The 12,525-nt window shown below is 46.2% G+C and overlaps 1 long non-coding RNA gene across 1 annotated transcript; it reads left to right on the plus strand.

Annotated features, from left to right (window-relative positions):
* The first annotated feature begins 318 nt into the window (after window positions 1–318).
* Window positions 319–7,742, plus strand: LOC119870316. The gene is made up of 2 exons (XR_005355721.1): window positions 319–444; window positions 6,543–7,742. It is a non-coding gene; the product is annotated as an uncharacterized LOC119870316 (long non-coding RNA).
* The last annotated feature ends 4,783 nt before the right edge of the window (window positions 7,743–12,525 follow it).

Consider the following 12,525-nt stretch of genomic DNA (forward strand, 5'->3'; position numbering starts at 1 on the left):
AGGGGAGAGATGCTGCAGGAGACCAGGAGAAACTAGGGGATGGCCAATGATGAAGAGCTATTCCCCTTGGGATCTGAGACCCTGGGAGTAGATTCTTGACTGCAAGGTGGCGATATCTATTCATGCCACCTCATCCTTTGCCCTCTTTGAAGACCTTCTCCATTCATCTAGTACAAAATGCCAAACCTGCTTGCTTACTAACCTGAATGAAAATCTACATCGGCCTCACCATCCCCACCCTGCAACTTTCCCTGTGGCCGACCCCCTCTGAGTGGCTGACTCCCAAGCCTGGAAGACACGATTCTACACGAGTCAGGTACAGCTTGGAGACCCCAGAACCACCAAGTAAACGATCACTTGGATCTGTTTAGCCCAGCACTCTTGCTCTGGCCGGGATCTGCTGGGCACTTGGGGAAGAGGCATGCCATGCTCTGCCATATTCAGGTCATTATTTATTCTTTTGGCATCAGCCAAACACTGGCCACACAGTTGTAAATGTGTCTCCATCCCAGCATCCAATCTGTCCCTTAGGAATCTGAAGCATTCTTAAAAAAAAAAAAATTATTTGTTTGAGAAAGAGAGAGAACCCACATGTGTGCAGGAGATAGGGAAGGCAGAGGGAGAGGGAGAGAGAGAATCTCAAGTAGACTCCCTGCTGAGTGCAGAGCTTGACATGGGGTTTGATCCCATGACCCTGAGATCATGATCTGAGCTGAAATTAAGAGTTGGATGCTTAAGTGACAGCCACCCGGGAACCCCTGAAGTTTTCTTGCTTTTTAAAATTTTTATTTATTTGTTCATGAGAGACACACACACAGAGGCAGAGACACAGGCAAAGGGAGAAGCAGGCTCCCTCTGGGGAGCCTGATGTGGGACTCCATCCCAGGACCCCAGGATCACTCCCTGAGCCAAAGGTGGACGCTCACCACTGAGCCACACAGGCTTCCCACCCCTGAAGCTTTCTTAAACCTGTTTTTATTATTGGTTGATCCTATGTCTTGGGGTAGAAGACTTCATAAGTCCTTTGCATAAAGTAGGTTGAAGCAGGTGGCTTTTCTTTGCCTTAAATTCTTTTAAACCTCATGGGAGCCTCTCCTTTTCCTAATAGTTGAGATTGGGTGTCTATCATCTCTGCCTCTCTGCATCCACTTTGGGACTTTATAGATTTAATTCGAGTTAAGTCTCTTTATCTGTGTCTAAAAGAGACGTCATTTTTTACTCTGTCGTCTTGCTGTCTCTTTGACGGTTTAAGTCATCAGTCCTTGCCTGACACATGTATTCAGGTTTGAATGCAAACACCCTGAAATGTTCTCACTCACCTTTTATCCCAGGGTTTCTGGAAAAGGGAGCCCATGTGCCTGCAAACATGAGCCTGAGTGAATGACACCAGAAATCCTGGAAAAACAACATCCTCTTATTAGCCCTGCAGGAAGGCAGGGATGATGGGCCACTTGTCATTGAGTGGACATCCAATGGGCCTGGCAAGGTCTCACTTATGCATTCATTCACACATTCATGCCAGAAATATTTACCAAGTTCCCAAGGGGTGCCGGGTTCTGGGCTATGTGTTGCAGACAGAGCAACCAATCACACCAGGCAAGTGCTTGCCTTCCAAGAGTTTGTATTTTAATAGGAGAGACAGAAGACTAGAAAGCAAACACATCCGTGAATAATTATGAGGTGTGATGTGGCATGGGAAGCAACTCTAGATGTATTAAGGGCAACCCAATTCAGGCAGAGGAAGTGACCCTTTCACTGCGAGTTGTGGGAGAAGGGTGTTTCAGGCAGACAGAAGAGTATATGCAAGGGTCCTGTGGCTGAAAAGAGTTTGGCTTTTACAAGAAACCCAGAAAAGGCCAATACAGCTAGAGGCAGCAACTAAGGGGGAAGAGATCATTCAAGTGCTTTGATTCAAGTGCTGAGGATGGGGTTTAGCAGGTTTCATGAATGAGTGAAGGAAGCCAGGCCAGAGAGAAGAGAGAGCAGTGGGGTCTGTGTCAAACTGGCGCACACATGCCCTGTGTAAAGGAGGTAGCCACCGTTCAGCTCCAGCTAGCCTTACATCTGTGGAGCTGGAATCGGTGGGTCCAGTGTTCCCAGACCTTTTGATCTTTCAAGAGAATCCTTGAATTTCAATTTTTCTACAAAATCTTCTATTAAACAAACAAACACTGATATCATCACATGTTTTAGGGCCAAATGTGGCCTGCCTGGGTGCTGCCTCGTTATAACCCCTGTGCTGGGTAAATGCATGGTAGAGAATTAAAGAATCACAGAGCAGGGAGTGTCCCCTCACTCATTGGTAAGCTGAGGCCCAAGGTACCCCCAGCACCCAGCTCTTGCTCTACTGGGTAATTTCCTGAGAACAGGAGCCACCTTTCAGGCTGATTTCCTCTTTGGGCCCTAGGCAACAACTTAACCATGGGGCTCAGTTTCCGCACTTGCAAATAGGAAGAGTGAGGCCAAGTTTGGCGGCTGCCTGGGGCCACAGCGTGTGGGGGTAATTAGGGTTGTAAACACCTTTGAAGTGTCTAAGAGTAAGGACCCAGAAAAGTTCAGAAGGGGCCTTCAAAGGGCTTGTTCCTTCAAGTGCCACCACTGTATCTGTTCCAACCTCTTCCCATCTCCAGGGGCTTTACCCAAATGGGTAAATCCCTCTTGCACTGATTCCAGAAAACCCCTCTGTACATTCACATCTCTCTACCACCCTGTCCTTTCCTTCCCTCCTCTCTGTTCCCCTTGCTCAGATGGTGCCACAAGCCCCTTCCAGGTGTCAGTCACAGTGAGTCACAGTGCTGGCCCTGGGCATGCACTCCCTGGTGGCTCTTGCAGCCCCGGGAGTCTGAAACCACACGTGCAGCACCTCTCACAAGACAGAACCTACGGAGGGAGGGCCATAGGAACGGATGACCCACCCGGGGGCTTCAGGCCCTTGCTCTCCCCCATCCTAAATACGTGAATGCTTCACCTGAAACCTGTAGTTGAGCACACATTAGCCAGACTGGAGAGGAGAGTGAGAGAGATAGTCTAGGTAGAAAGAGCTTCCACATCAGGAGCTGGAAGACGGACATAAGGGAGCTCTGAGTGTTCACAACCCTGAGACATGCCCCTTGGCAGGGGCCTTGGGGCCATCAGGGGCCTGTCCTCTCAAATGTCCTTTTAGCTAGACTAAGAATCAAACTGACTTAAAACAGATTAATAGGAGAAAATCAAATTTAGTAGCATATAGATGGGGAATCCCTACACATATGGAAATTCAAAAGACGGCCAGGCAAAAGGAAGCACGTATGTCCTCCTGAACTGAGGGAGAAGCGGGTAGGGGCCTGGGACTCCAGAGCAAAGTCATGTGCTTCATGAGACGATAAGAAAAAAGGCCACTGGAATATGTGCGTATAAGTGCAAAAAAAAAAAAAAAAAAAAAAAAAAAAGAAGAAAAGAAAAAGAAAAAAGGCAGATGTTCGGTAACTAGATGGGTCACTCTGATAAAATTTAGCTCTGGTTATAGCCTTTATGCTGGAAAAGACCCCCAATTTGGATTCTTCTAGGCAGTTCGAGGAAGGGCAGAGTTTCTTTTGAGCCTGCAGGGTCTCGATCGCCTTCAGCTCTGAAAAATCTTCATGCCAAAGTGGCCTGTGTCAGGATGGCCTGCCCTTGCCCCCTAACAAGCCCCAGGCTGAGTGGTGGATAGTGGACAAGGAAGTGGACAGGAGCCTGATCATATGGGGTCTTAGGTGCAAGGGCAAGGATTGATTGGTTGGTTTTACTTTTCTTTTTGCTTTTTAAAGATTTTATCCATTCATTTGACAGAGAGAGAGAAAAAGAGAGAGCACAAGCAGGGGGAGCGGGAGAGGGCAGGCTCCCCATAAAGTGGGGCTCAGTCCCAGGACCCTAGGATCATTACCGAGCCGAAGGCAGATGCTAAGCTGACTGAGCCACCTGTCCCATGATTTTACTTTTTAACTATTTACCTTGAAGGTAATAAGAAGTTCCTGAATTTCAACCCAAAGGAAATGTTAGGATTTGATTGCATTTTTTTTAGACCTCAGTGATTATTTCCTTGGGTTGATCTCCTCAAAGGAAAAGCCTGGCAAATGAATCCCTTCTAAATCTGTTCTGTGATCTCCAAATCCTATTTCTGCCCATTTTCTGCATCCGGGGACACCAGTACTTTACCTGCGCAGTATGTACTACAGTAAATCCATATTTGCAAGGAGAGCACTGGCCCCGAGAGGTCATCTGTCAAGGTCATCCAGCCAGGAAGGGACAGAGTAGGGGTCTGAACCCCACCCAGTATGTCTCTTTCCAAACTCAGGGCTATGTCTACAATGAGGGCATGAACAAGATGATGACCAAATGTCGGGTGATGACCCACCTCAGAGGTCCCATGGTAGAAAAAGCCTGTCTCTGTAGAGATCTCCCTGCAAGTGCTAGAAAGGAAAAAGGTAAAATCCCACCTCTAACGAGCAAGCGGCTTGGAGCAGCAGGAGCTCCACTCTGCCTGTGTTTGCATACTAATGAGGCAGGGACGCCAGTGGCTAATTAACGAGGACCTGACCTCCAGGGTTCTCAGGATGCCAGCTTTTGTCCACGTTTTTTCTCCTTCAGAGAACACTGAGCTGGTTCCTAGACCGGATGCAGCACAAAAGGGCCTTTCAGGGCCTCCTATGAATGAAGCATTCTGTTCCCACCACAGCTTTTTAAAGACTTGGGGAGAAAACAGAAACCCAGAAGGACTAAGTTCTGTTCTTCAAGGATGGGCTGGCGGTGTGCGGCAAAGTCCCAGGACAGGCCTGCCCTGGGCCAGGCAGCGGCAGCAGGCTGCTCGGAGAGCCCGGGGGCTGCCTGGGCCTGCACTGAGTCACGTTCCCAGCTCCCACGGTAAATTATCACCCTGGGTTTACAGCTAGCAAACCCAAAAGGAGACTGGAGTCACCGGGATGGCTCTGGTCCAGATGCACCAAGAGATCCAGATCCTATTCTTTACAATTCCCAGAGGGGTCCATAGAAGGCTCAGACTGGGATTAATGCCATGTTTTTTTTTTTAATTTTTAAAAATTCATTTATTCATAAGAGACACACACAGAGAGAGAGGCAGAGACATAGGCAGAGGGAGAAGCAGGCTCCCTGCAGGGAGTCTGCTGTGGGACTCGATCCCAGGACCCCAGGATCATGCCCTGAGCTGAAGGCAGAGGCTCAACTACTAAGCCACCCAGGTGCCCCAATGCTGTGGGTTCCTCTGCTGGAGGGTCTGTGGTAGAAAACAGACCATTTGTATACCTGCAGGGAGAGACGTCAGAATAATACAAACGGCTTTTAGAGCAAGTGATAAGATACTCATCTCTGCTTATAGTAATAGAAATGCAGATTAAAACTACAACCAGATATCATTAAAAAAAAAAGGAATCTGATTGGCAGAGATCCAAAAATGTGAGGCACGTGTGTGTGGAGGCAGCAAGGCGACTTACAGCCTGTGGGCCAGCCACAATAGCATCCCAAATGGGGAAGGCATGTGGGCTTCCACGAAGCACCTCCACTTGTGGGAAATGATTCTATATATTTATTTATACATTGTGCACAAAGAAAGGGGTGCAATTCATTGTAATTTTGCTCATAAAAGATTGGAAAAGGAGTAACTGTGCATGGCAATGGGGATTGATTCAAAGAATTGTGACACATTAATGCAATAGAATTCTAGATCCTTAAAAATATAAGGTAACCCCATATGTCCCCTTATAGGAAGATCAAGAAGATACATAGTGTTAACTGAGGCAAAGCAAGGTACAGAGTAATGTGGGGGGAAAGAGGCTAACTGTCCACATTTGTATATGGACAGGATATGTCTGCAAGGAGATGCAAGAAACACATCATGGTGGTAGTTACCTCTGACGGGTAGTCTGGGGAGTTGAGGGTTACCTCAGCTGGGAGGCAGATTTACACTGGAGGCTTTTTTATACCATTTGAATTCTTATCATAGGGGCACCTGGCTGGCTCAGTTGGTAGAGCATGTGCATCTTGATCTCAGGGTTGTGAGCCCCAGCCCCAGGTGTAGCGATTACTTAAAAAAAAAAAAAAAAAAAAAAAAAAGAACTAGGGCAAAATACTTTTACCATATTACTTTTTCAAAAGAAAAGAAAGGAAAAAAGGAGGAAGGAAGGGAAAGGGAAAGAGGGAGGAATAGAGGGAGGAGGAAAGAGAGAGAGGGAGAAAGGAAAGGAAGAAGTAAAGTGTAGGTAGGCAAGAAGAAAAAAGTGCTTAATGGAAATCCTGCTACACTAATAAGATTTTGGCTTATATCTTTCTGTTTTGTTTTTTGTTTTTTGTTTTTTTTTTTTTTAGATTTTATTTATTTCTTAGAGAGAGAGAGAGAGCACAAACAAGGGGAGCACCAGGCAGAGGGAGAGAGAAGCAGGATTCCCACTGAGCAGGGATCCCAATGCAGGGCTTGATCCCAGGCCCCTAGGATTGTGACCTGAGCCAAAGGCAGATGCCTGACTGACTGAGCCACCCAGGTGCCCCTAAGAGTCTCCTTTCGATTCTTCCAGAAACAGCCAGGTTTCTCCTGGAGCCCAGCCTGATGGATGAGTTCAACCTCTTTGCTTGGCGTTCCTCTGCCCCAGGAATTCCTGCTCTGCTGAGACACTGTCACCACCACAATCCTCGCCCCAAGCCCCAAACCGTCCTGTCGTGCCTCACTGCCTGCAACTGTGGGAACGGGCTCTTTATATGCGCAATATCATCTTCAAAGTGCTTTTGATTTATTAATTGGCCACGGTTCACATTAGGTTGACTACAGATCCCACACATGCCAACGGAGGAGGGCTGATGTCACTGGTCTTGGGAACAGCTTGCTGGTACCTCACTGTGGAGAGAGGCCCTGGCTCTGAGTGCTAGCTGATCCTGGGAGAGGGTCTCAGCTTCACCACTCTCATGCATCTCTGGGGGCTTAAGTTTGTTTGGTCTGTGAAATGGGGGTGATAATAGGGTTGCCAAGAGGACTCAACAGAGGTAGTGGCTGGTGTGGGGTGGCTGCTCCATAAATGTTGGTTCCCTTCACACTCAGAAGTCACTTCCTCCACTGGGTATTCCTCATCATCTTTCCTCAAGCTTCCAGAACATTCCATCTGTTCCTCTTTTAACTGTGATCAGTTCTCTGCCTTGTATTAGGGTGACTTGTGCCCCTGCTGTGGCTGCTAACTCATCGGGCATGGGGCTTATGTGTAAGGCATCATTATACCTCTCTCAGTAGGAAACCCGGGGCCCGGTGTGAAATTCAGTAAATGCGTGCATGCCCAAGAGGCAGCACCAGTGCTGTACAAGAGCAAGGGCCCTAGAGCCCCACTCTGTGGGCGCAGCCCCAGTCCATCATTAATTAGCTATGGGATCCTAGGCGAGCTACTTACCTCTTCATGCCTGGAAGTACCGATCTGTAAAACAGGAATGATTAGTAACAGCGCCTACATCATAAGGTTGTTGCAAAGATTAAATAAGTTAATGTGCATAGAACAGTAGCTGCCACATGGTAAGAGCTTTATAGCTGTTGGCTATTATTATATCAGCATTCAGCAAAGGACCTTTCTCCCGGTGTGGCCTCCATAAATGTTGAGCTGAGCTGAAAGACTATATTCCCTACCCTGTCCTCACGAATGCACACACTTGGCAGGTTTTCTGTAATTCTACCGTTCCTGATTTGTTCTTTGGAGTTAAGGTATTCTATTTCATTAAAATACAATGTTGATGTCAAATGTTGGTCCTGACACTTTCTACGTGAAAGGCTTTGTACAAGAATACCACTCTGCGGCCTTACCGGAAAAACGAGGCTGCTCTCCAAAGCATATTGTTAAGAAGCAAGATATAAAACCATGCGTCTAGTGTGCTACTATCTGTGGAGGGAATAAAAGCTGGGGGAAGGGTATGCAGAGGAAGAAGGGACCCACTCATGTGATCATGGGCCGTCTTTAGAAGATCCAGGAAACTGGTCTCAGGAGGGTCTCTACGGAGGGGATCCTATGGCAAGGACTGGAGTGGGAGGGGGACTTCCTTTTCATTGTATATTCTTTAAAAATATATATTCCTTTGGGATGTGTGGGTGGCTCAGCGGTTGAGCATCTTCCTTCGGCTCAGGGCGTGATCCTGGGATCCTGGGATCCAGTCTTATATTGGGCTCCCTGCAGGGAGCCTGCTTCTCCCTGTGCCTATGTCTCTCATGAATAAACGAAATCATATATATATATATATATTCTTTTGTACTGTGATGAAATATAAATAACTTAAATGTTACATTTTTAACCATTTGTAAGTGAACAATTCAGCAGTATTAAGCACATTCACAGTGTTGACTGCTTGTCACACCATGTCCAGAACTTTCTCCTCATCCCACACAGAAACTACACCAATTTAACAATAACTCCCTGTTCTGCCTCCATCCCCCATCCACCCTTGGTAACTTCTACTCTCTCTCTCTATGTATTTCCCTATTCCTGTACCTTATATAAGTGGAACCATACATTATTTGTCCTTTTGCGTCTGGCTTATTTCACTTGGCTTTAATATCTTCAAGTTACCTCCACGTGGAAGCATGGAGGCATTACTTTTTATGGCTGAATATTATTCCCTGGTATGAATTTTGTTGATTTGTTCATTCTTCTGTTTGATTTATCCATTCATGTCTTGACAGCTACTTGGGTCATTATCACTTTCTGACTATCGTGAATAATGCTGTGTTAACACTGTTGTACAAATGTCTGCTTGAGTCTCTGATTTCAATTCCTTGGGTGTATCCTCAGAAGTGGAATTTCTGGATCATATGGTAACCCTTTGCTTAGTTTTTTGAGGCATCCTCATACTGTTTTCCACAGTGGTGGCGCCATTTTGCATTCCCACCAACAGTGCGTGAAGGTTCCAATTTCTTCACATCTTTGTATATATGCTTTTGTATCTTTCAATTTGGTAGGCTATCCAAGTATTATCTCTTCATTAATAAATTAAATATTTCAAGAAGCCATCATTCTGAAGAGGTTAGAGCGCATGAGTGGAAGGACAAGACAGAAATGATGAAGCAGGCAGCAGCCCTCTAGTCAGCAGGAGTGAGTGATTGAAGAATCAGATTGTTGAATTGGAGTATCGAATCTGCATTATATGGATTGCATTGTCACATCCCCTCTTTGGGATGTGGTTTTCTGAGCTCCCTTCCTGCCAGATCTGCCAAGAAACCCACACAGATAGGTCATAAAAGAAGTGTGGACAACATGCCCCTCCAGGTAGATTCTTGGTTTGCAACTCCTACCTCCCCTGCCTGCTGGCTTCCACTGGCATAGGTGATGTAGGAGACTGGAGGGCAGGAGGAGAGAACGGTGAGAGTCTTGATTGCTCAGCTTCCTCCTTGTGCTGCCACCTCGACGAATGCAGCTCCAGCCAGGTGCCCCTTCATTGGGCTCCTGAAACATAGCTCCCTTCCCTGGGGAAGGGTAGGGAGTGGTGTGTCAGTTTCCCAGGGCGCCATACAATGTACCATAGACTGGTGGCTTAAACAACAGAAATTTACTCTCTCACAATCCTGGAGGCTAGTGGTCTGACATTAAAGTCTCTGTAGGATTGGTTCCTTCTGAGGGCCATGAGAGGGAATCTGTTCCATGGTCTTCTCTCACTGCTGAGGGTTTGGTGGCCATCTTTGGTATTCCTTGGCTTCAGAGTCATTGCCCTGATCTCTGCCTTCATCTACACTTTTGAGTCTATATTCAAATTCCCCCCTGCTTTTTTTTAAATAAAGTTTTTATTTATTTATTTGGTGTGGGGAGAGAAAGAGCTCGTGAGCAGAGGGGAGGGGCAGAGGAGGAGGCAGATTCCCTGCTGAACAGGGAGCCCAACTCAAGGCTCGATTTCAGGACCTTGAGATTAAGATTGTGACAGGAACTGAAGACAGATGCTTAACCGCTTAACCGAATGAGCCACCCAGGTGCCCTAAATTTCCCCCTTTCATAAGGCCACCATTTGTATGGATTATGATACCATAATGACCTCTCTTAAAACTTGATTATCTCGGCAAAAACCCTCTCCAAATAAGGTCACATTCTGAGATTCTAGGGGTTCAGACTTTAACATCCTTTTCTGGGGGAGGAGGGACACAATTCAGTCTGTCACAGGTGGTTACATCTTCCCCTGTTGCCTCCTTGCCCTGTGTTGGTTTCCCAAGTGCTTCTATACCTCTGTAAATAGTCCCTTGGTTCAGGTTTTCACAATCCCAGTTGAACATGCCTTCTGTGTCCTGCAGGGACCCGTCCAGCCTAAGCATTTTAGGCAGTTTGCTTTTGTCTATTCTTAAAAAAAAAAAAAAAAAAAAATAGCCCTGACCTTTGGTTCCTGGCGTTGTTTCTGGAGAATTCAGCAGATGAAGGGAAGTACTTCTGTGTGTGTGTTGGGAGGGAGGTAGGGTTCAAGATAATATCACATCTGCAGTCTCCTCAAGCAAGAACTCATGGTAAAGTATGCTCTCACATCCCAAGGAAGCCTTGAAGGGTACACCTGGGGACTTTTAGCATAAAGAAGCCATGGAAGCATGATGATACATCCTCAAGTACCCAAAGAGCTGACATGGGAAGAGTCATGAAGGCAATCTGTCTGTTTCAACAGAGGCTCTGAGCTCTACATGGCTCAGTAGAGTATCATGAGTAAGAGATTACTTATGTAAGTTTATATAAAAGATATGTATATATAAGATAAACATTTATATAATAATATAAGTAAGAGATTTCTGAGAATTGTGTTTAAAGATACTGGCCTTCATGTGAGTTGTGGGCACAGTAAGTACTCAAACAAGGACTGGATGGTCAGAAGCTGAGGCTGGTGATCTCTCTGCCCTTTCCTACTGGGAAATGCCATGATCATAGAAATGAGACTTGGAATTTCTTGAGCCTGCTCTGCCCCCTGAAGATATGGTGCTCAGATCAGCAAAGCTGCACCATGCTCTCAGCTACAAGAATTTATACCAAGGTAGGAAACTCATACTTCCAGAGCAGATGCCCCAGCAGTTGGCTTCCTACCCAAATGGGTAATTACTAAAGCTGAGTCAAGCTTCAGCCAGCGTCTGATGCTGCCCACACCCAGGTATGGCTCCAGGGGGCTATAAACAGCTTACTCCTTGGAAACTGGAACAGACTCCAGCTATCAGCTTTGATCTGCACCCGGGGGGCAGGCTGGGTCAGGAGCTGGTTCCTCTGCTCCCTGGGTACTGGGCTCACTGTATCCTGCCATGGCCTTTTCTAAATTCAAAATCATTTGAAGCCTCCCGGTCCTCGTTGCCTTGGCAGAGCTGGCTTGTTACTGTCAGCACAGTTCTGGTCACACCTTCCGATCTGTACCATTTACCATTGTGGGCTTGGCAGGTAGAGATGAAAGCAGAAGGAGTTTTCCATCAGTCACGACAGCAAAAAGGTTAGAGAGTAGATTAGTAGATTTTAAAAAATCATAATTTACTTAAGTTAGAAGGGTATTTCAGAATCAGATGCTTATGCTTCAAACCAGAGAATGTTGGAAAGAACATCAACAAAAATTCATTGAAATGTTTTTTTTTTTTTGAGTGAATTTTTTGGCAAGGCTATTGTTATATTTGAATCCTGTTAGACAAAATCTTACTTTCCTAAAGAGTCCTTAAATATAACTTATGGAATAGGTCTTTACAAAACTGAAGACGTGATACACAGCATTGCTTTATTGTTGTTTATGTATTAAAAATATGAAGTCCTGGTCCTCATTTGTGTGCAAATGCTAGTCAATGCCCCATGGCTTCCCTTCTCTTGGGGAGTCTCTGGCTTACCCAGAATCATATTTAGAATCATGTGCAGAATCTCAAGTATGGTCTTGTGGGTGTCATGGTGCAAAATATGGTGCTTATTGGTACAAAACCATACAATCTATTTTGAATTTTTCAGTGGGGAGAAGTTGTGTAGGCCAATACCATAGGATGGGAGACATAAAGCAGGGTAATGAGAGAGAGTCCCTCTCTGGGTGGGGTGGGGGGCATTGAGCTGAGATCTGATTGACATGTGGGAGCCAGGCTTGACAAGATCTGGAGGCTGAGCCTTCCAGGTGGAAAAGACTATGAGGTGCTGTAGTAGGTCCTGCCAAACAAGTATGTACAATGTAATATTTATTTATTTGAATTAGGCCATCATTCATTCATCAGATATTTAAAGAGCACCCACTACGTGCCAGGAATTGTTGAGGATGCTTGGATGATGTTAGGCTGGGATGTTTCTTGTAGATAGAGCAAGAATATTACATGGAAGTCCTGGTGTCTTTTGCCTCTGCTGCTTGGCTCTGATTCCTGAGCTGGCATCTCAGCTTCCTCCAGAGAGCCGACCTGCTTGACTCCTTAACATGTGATGAAAGGAGCTTGGGACACCTGGGTGGCTCAGCGGTTGAGCATCTGCCTTTCACTTAGGGCATGATCCTGGGGTCAGGGGATCGAGTCCCACATCGGGCTCCCTGCGTGGAGCCTGCTTCTCCCTCTGCCTGTGTCTCTGTCTCTCT

The sequence above is a fragment of the Canis lupus genome, chromosome 2, assembly GCF_011100685.1.
Source record: "Canis lupus familiaris isolate Mischka breed German Shepherd chromosome 2, alternate assembly UU_Cfam_GSD_1.0, whole genome shotgun sequence".
NCBI lineage: Eukaryota > Metazoa > Chordata > Mammalia > Carnivora > Canidae > Canis > Canis lupus.